This window comes from Ceratina calcarata, unplaced genomic scaffold (assembly GCF_001652005.2).
Source record: "Ceratina calcarata isolate Rehan_Ccalc_2016 unplaced genomic scaffold, ASM165200v1 scaffold379.2, whole genome shotgun sequence".
Taxonomy (NCBI): Eukaryota; Metazoa; Arthropoda; class Insecta; order Hymenoptera; family Apidae; genus Ceratina; species Ceratina calcarata.
Window position 1 is genome coordinate 739,237 of NW_017161115.1, and position 6,702 is coordinate 745,938.

Genomic DNA, 6,702 nt, shown 5'->3' on the forward strand with positions numbered 1-6,702 from the left:
GGGTAATATAGGTATATACTAAGTTTCAGTCTTTCTAGTGTTAATAAAGGACATTGAATGCACGTAAGGTAAGTGTAAAAAATTCTATTAATATTGATAGACAGAATACGAAAAATGAAACGTATGTACGTAACGTAAAAAGGATCTTTTCATTTTTAAACTGACGCTAAGGGGAATGTTCACTCTGTTTATAATCACAGAAGATTGGAGGAATACTATCGTTAATAAAATATTGTGAGAAGTCACAAGGATCCATCGCATCCCCTGTTAACGTTTCACAAAGCGAGGCTCTGTTTGCTGTAATAACAGGGAAGGGCATAATTTCAGGTTCCACCGGGCTATCTCCCATAGAGCTTTTCTCGTTGCACGTTGATGCAATTCGTTTAGGGGCGTAATTGCCGTCGAAGGAGGATGTGAAAACGTAGTCGCTCGTGGAAATGCCGTAGACCACCCCCCCTCCCCGGCCCGTCTCGCTCCGTTTCACAGTCGGCGCCCTTATATAATAATTACTTCTCTATGCTAATTCCGTACTTTCAGCGTTCACGCGATGCCATGCCGCGCGCCGCCCGCTCGCGGAACGATCCACGTCAATGATATTTAAGCCATCAGCTCCGCTTACGACAGTCCGCAAGTGTCTAGCGTGCGACCACACAGAGCTTCCGCGTTTTGTCCTGGCCGCACGCATGTCACATAATTGTCTCCCGTTTCCTCCTTTCGTCGTCCGTTTTGGCATACGACGTACTCCGTCCTCCGACGAAATTTTCGAGCGTCGTAACGAGCAACTTGTCCTCGATTACCCAGTGAACAGAAACAGAAACGGATTTTACGGGAAAATTTATATACGCGTATTAAAAGAATATAGATCAGAGTTATTTCGACGTCGTACAATTACAGGGAGAAATAAGCTGTTAACAGAAACATTAGAGTTTATTAAAACTTGTCTTGTTATAACCCTGTACAAATTTCCACGCCCCCATTTTTCACGGTTACATTCTGACAATTTTTTACGACCGCACGTCGCACTATATTCCAGGGGTAACAGACACGTCGACTACAAATTACTCCATACGTGTCGCTGACAAAAATTCGCTGTTTTAACTAATTGTACGCCGATTCATTCTTACGTTGTTTGTACAATGATTAATTTGTGCAATCGTCAAATTATACGATTCCGCGCGGTTTTAATTAGAACCCGTAGTATTGTAGAAGTGAGTTATGGTCACTGGGCTACAATTCTCGCGTGTACCCAGTTATTTCATGCTCGTAAAGTAGTTCCCTCAAAATATCCTAGATCTTGATAAAGTCATAAAAAACAGTTTACGTAACCCTCCCCTGTACGCGTCTATACTTGACCGGAGCAACAGCAGAGAAGAATAAAGTAACTGAAAGTAATCTAGATGAAACGCTGTAAAAGAGCTCGATATAACTGAATGAGAAATAAGAAGAAACCGAGGGACGGATTTCCTCGGAGTTAGGGCTGCGGCAAATCGACTCGGTATGCGTATGCTAATTGATTGCACAACGTTCTTCCGGTCTGTAACGGGCAGCGAAGGGCAGGTATCCTTGTCGGACCCGCGAACGTGTTCATACCGTTGGATTTTCCTTATCTCTCCTCCTTTCCCCGCCGCTTGGTTTCTCTCTCGAGAGGATCGAGACACGCCTAGCGCTGTGGTTTACTTATATGTGGCGATCGGAACGCACCGGGCAATGGAAAATGGCCCGGCCGCTTTGGAAATGCACATGCCTGGCTCCCGGATCGCCTTAATCCGGCGCGGTGTACGAAAGTTAACGAGTTTCCACGCGGAGCTCGTTAAACACGATTTTTGTGCGTGGTGCACGCGCTGACACGCTAGAGATCGATCGACCGACCAACCCGAGCCCGCGAGGATGAAGCAACCGCCGCGGATTATTCTGGCTCGGTGATCTGGTTCCACGGTTTTACGCTTGGAAGTTTTATGGCCGTGGTCAACTTCGACTGGCTTAATGTAGAAGATATTTTATGGCGACGCCTTATGCTCCAGTCGTTACGGGATATTCTCGTTATCGGTTACTGCTCCTTGTATCAATCTGACAAGTTTATCTCATAGAAGACTCTTCCCATATAAGTTCATTCAAAATTTCATAATATAAAAAGAATAATAATATTACATAATGTTTGAATAGCTGAAACTTTATTAATAGGTCGTCTCACGCAACCTGCGGTATCGATTATTAATAAAATTTATTAATATATCGACCATTTAATAAAATAATAAGCGAACTGAGAAAATAATTTGATTATCTCGAAGGGCTAATCACAGGTTCACATCATTAACAGTTTTATCATTCGATAAATGAAACAAGAAATTAAAATTAATTTCGACTGATCAGGTTTGACTCGAACGTTTTAATCTACCGGGTAATTCGATCGACTTTCTCGCTTCCGAATCGCGTATGGTTAAGCGTAATAGCGGAGTAAAGCGTTATATTACCGTTCGCTTGTTAGCTTATACGGCTGATCTTATTACGGCAACGATCTTGGTGCCAGTTGGCGCACGAGCTAGGTAATTGTCACCTGGAATGAAAATCTGGATAGCAACGATCGTGGGCAGTTCTGTGGGTGGAATCAGTAAATAATTTTTCATATGATTTATTCGATGCATTATTGCGTGATTTATTATATGATTCTTGATGTGACAATAATTATGCGATTTCAATTGAAACAATTTATAACAATTGTTTATCGATTTATTTTATTCTAAGACTCGTGAAGTGACATGGCACGCTATGCAAATCACTTGTTTCTATCGGTGAACGTTTCGAAACCGGCGGTTGTGCACCTCGTTACAGGCCACGTACAGTTTTACAGGCTGCAGCTCGATTATTTTCGTGCTATTTAAAATTCCAATGAGACTCCTTCTAATCAATTCTCGGCCACTACAACGATCATTTAAAATTCAAATCGCACCGCCTGCAATCCTGGTTAAAGATTGATAAAGCTTAATATCAATTAATCGAGATTACTCAACGGAGTCAACGTGTCGCGTCGTGTTTTAATTCCCCTCTCCATTCTCGCCGTCTTATTATAGCGAGCAAACAAAGTCAGACAGCCGGCTGGTAATTCGGGGCGGTTAATCCGACTGGAGAAGCCCAGTAATTGAATATAACGTTGGACTCTCGACTTTCGTTGTCGGCGTTAATTTGCATTCGCAGTTTACCCGAGCTTCTCGATCTCCGCACCGTACCTTTGAATCTATTCCATCGCGTTCTGCTATTAATTGTCAAAGATCCGCAGTGCCTTTGATCTCCAGATGCGAACAACTGGTATTCCTGTACTCTTACATCGTTCCTCGTTCAACTGTGTTCGAAACAAAACTTGTATGGGAATTATACTTAATGTTATGTAATATAATTATACTTAGTTATTTTATTACTTAATAATTATACTTAATGTTATGTTATGTAAATGTTAAATCAGTCAGTCGAAATGAAAGATCGTAGAGTGCACACAGTGGCCCAATTTCGTTGCTTGATTCGGGGCGAAAAAAAAGTGAAAAGCGGAGAGATTGTTATCTGAAATCGGGCGATATTAAAATGTTGCGCGGACACGGTGGCGAGGTCTCGCGTTTCCGGTGAAATTTAAACACGACTCTCTTTGTACTGTCTCTTCCGTGCGACTCCCGCTCCGAATCTGCCCACGCCTCCGAACCGGATAGCCACTCGTTCTCGTTAACGCGAGACCGCTTGCCGGACCGGCGTAGAAAAAAAAAGTCCCTTTAATGAAATTTCATTGTAACAACGGCGAGCCCTGTTTTCACTGGCGAAATCGACGTCGCCCTTTATGCTCCGTCGCTTTCTGTATTTCTTTCCCGCGCCACGCGCGTGGCAGCCGGTTAACAATGAAAATAGAAATTATCGATCAGTTAGACCCGGAATATTAACGACACCGTGGTAACCCGCGCGCTCTACGCAGCGAGCTTTCAAGAATTTAACGCTCCAGTTTAACTTGCAAATTAAGAAATAAAATACGTGATGAAGTGCAATTACAGTTTCGCACAATTTAGGTGCAATTTTATTTACGGATTTTGAACGCAGCTTAATAACCCCTTCGTTTATCCGATTAACCTCCGTCGAAGCTTAGCCAGCTTGTCTGCAGATAACCAAATCGAGTTATTATCTGAAGCCTGTTTCGCGATGAGAGTGCAGAAATCAGGGGCTATCTTCGGCAACCTGTTTCTGGATCGAAGCAAACAGGATCTACCAGCTGATCCATTGACCATGTCCTAAACACTGCGAGACGGACGTTCATGCATCCCGCAGTCGCTTTTCCTACCAATCCATCTTCTGTTCACCTGACGTCATTCCTCGACTCCTTAATATTAGAATCAGCAACGTTTGAAGAGCGATTATGTGCACCACGAGAATGGAAAGTGACTGCAGACATGCATAATCTAAAGGAAAGAGTTAATAACAGTCAATCCTGTTACATGCAATCTTGAATAACGCGCTGATAACAGCGTCACGGAGGTAATCGCGTTAATGCGAGGGTTAACCGTTGGCTCGGTTTCGATCAATTCCAGGTATCCCGGATAAAATGTGGGAACGTACGGGAGGGCAAGGAAAAAATGCAGAAAGCGCAAGGACGAGCGGGCATGCGGCAAGGCGGAAAAGTGTGACGCGCGCGGGCCAACCGTAAGCGGGCTCCCGTTCACCATATCGATATTGCTCAGTTCTTTTTTTTTTTCCTACCCCCGATCTACTGCAAGCCACGCTACAATTCTTTCGCATACCGAACCGCATATTAACGAGCCGAGCCGAGCGGCCGATACCGCGGCCAGGCGAGCGTGTCGCGCAAACGTTGAATAATAACTGCATTCCGCGCGGAACGGGCCTCGCCTCCTTTTGCATCGATCTATATATTAACCACTGGAGAAACGGGCCGGTGTCTGTCGCTGCCCAGCGACGGACCGCGTACGATCAATCCTGCTGGAAATTTTCATTAAAAAATTGTCATCTACCTTCGGACGTGGAGGACGATTTTCATCAAATCCTCTAATATTCGAACTTTAGATCGTCATATAATCCAATCAATATAATCTAATCTAGTTATCCGTGATATCACTTAATAAATTGGATATATATGAAATTATAATTGTCGTTCGCTGAGGAATCAATTTCGGTTTACTTGACATTATCAAACTTCTATTACAATCTAATTTAGCTGATATAATATTGAAATGGGTTATTAGCTTATGTCTTATCGTTCGGTTGGAAAAGTTTTATCGAAATTGTTCGCTCTGACGGAAAAAGAAAGGAAGAACGGTCGTGCCAAGTCCACTCGCAGTTTCACACGGTGATATACATATACACGTTTCCCGGTGAAGTCGTAACCAATTAAATTGTCAAACGACGCTCTTGCCGGCGTAACTGTACGACGTCGCGTTTTACGTAACGTGCTCGCCGCGCAATGGAACAATGTTTCACCTTTGTAAGTGACACGCCGTTAATGCCCGTTCTATCTTTCCGATTTTCCCCCGATTCTCGACCATTATCGCAACGTACTCTACAACTGCATTACGGAAAACGACCTGTACGATTAAGTGAAATTGCACCTGTGTTCATACTATCACATTTATATCGTTCTTGCATTTTCTGAAATATCTTTTTTCTGACTATCAACCCACGCAATTGACTGAAATATTCCTAATAACTTTCTAACAATTTCATTTATTACATAAAAATGATTTAATACTTAATCTGAAATAAAATGATATAACTGATGTAAAAATTCATCGCAAATGAATAACGACAGCTTTGTGTGGATTTCGGGATTTTCAGACGATAAATGAAGAGTTGATACCATTTAGAAATTTGCGTTATCTTTTTCCGGGAAGGATTGGGAAAAAGCGGGATCTACAGGTGGGCAGAACGTTGAAACCTGAATTCCTTGCATCGCGTTATGGCTATTTCCAATGATTTTACGTCCACGAGATTACAAGCCATAAAATTTCCAACAAAAAGCCGACAGGCCTATCCTACGCGCTAAAACGGATCGCTGATCTTTTAACTGTTCTTAATGGATCATTTTCTACATCAAAGAGCAGAAAAGATTGACGATTTTTACGCACTTCCGTGGAATGTTGAAAGGACATATATTTCCATCCTCACCGCCTTTTATGGAACGCGACGTTAGGAAACTTTATAGGAAAATTTAAGATGAAGGCGAGCTAGGGGTTGTCGCAAAGCCGGTGCGTCAATATTGACGCCGGCTGCTAGAAAATTCCTGGATCCTATTCGATTTTTCGCCAACGGGAGGGACGCGTTGCGTTGTAAACGATATTTGCGTTGTAACGCCGGGTCGATCGATCAAATTACCCGCGAGAGCTCCGCCGGCGGCGATTTTTCTTGTAAACGCGCGGCTGAAACGTACAATGCATCGCGGCCAACGTCGGGAAAAAAATGCCCACGTCGACGCGCGCCTGCTTGCGTTTATCTATTTTTTAAATTTACCCAGTGCCCGAAACTCCGCGCTTCGTAATGGCATTATTATGGAAAAAAAAAAAAGGAAGAGATGGGAAGAGCGGTGAAGAAGTTGCCGCGTGCGCGTGATGGTTCTATTTTCCACTTTACATGCGGCACGTAAATGCACGCGCTAATCCGTTTATCCCGCGTTGTTTTGATCCGGCAATCCGCTCCAACCGTAATTAATTCTACGTAATTATG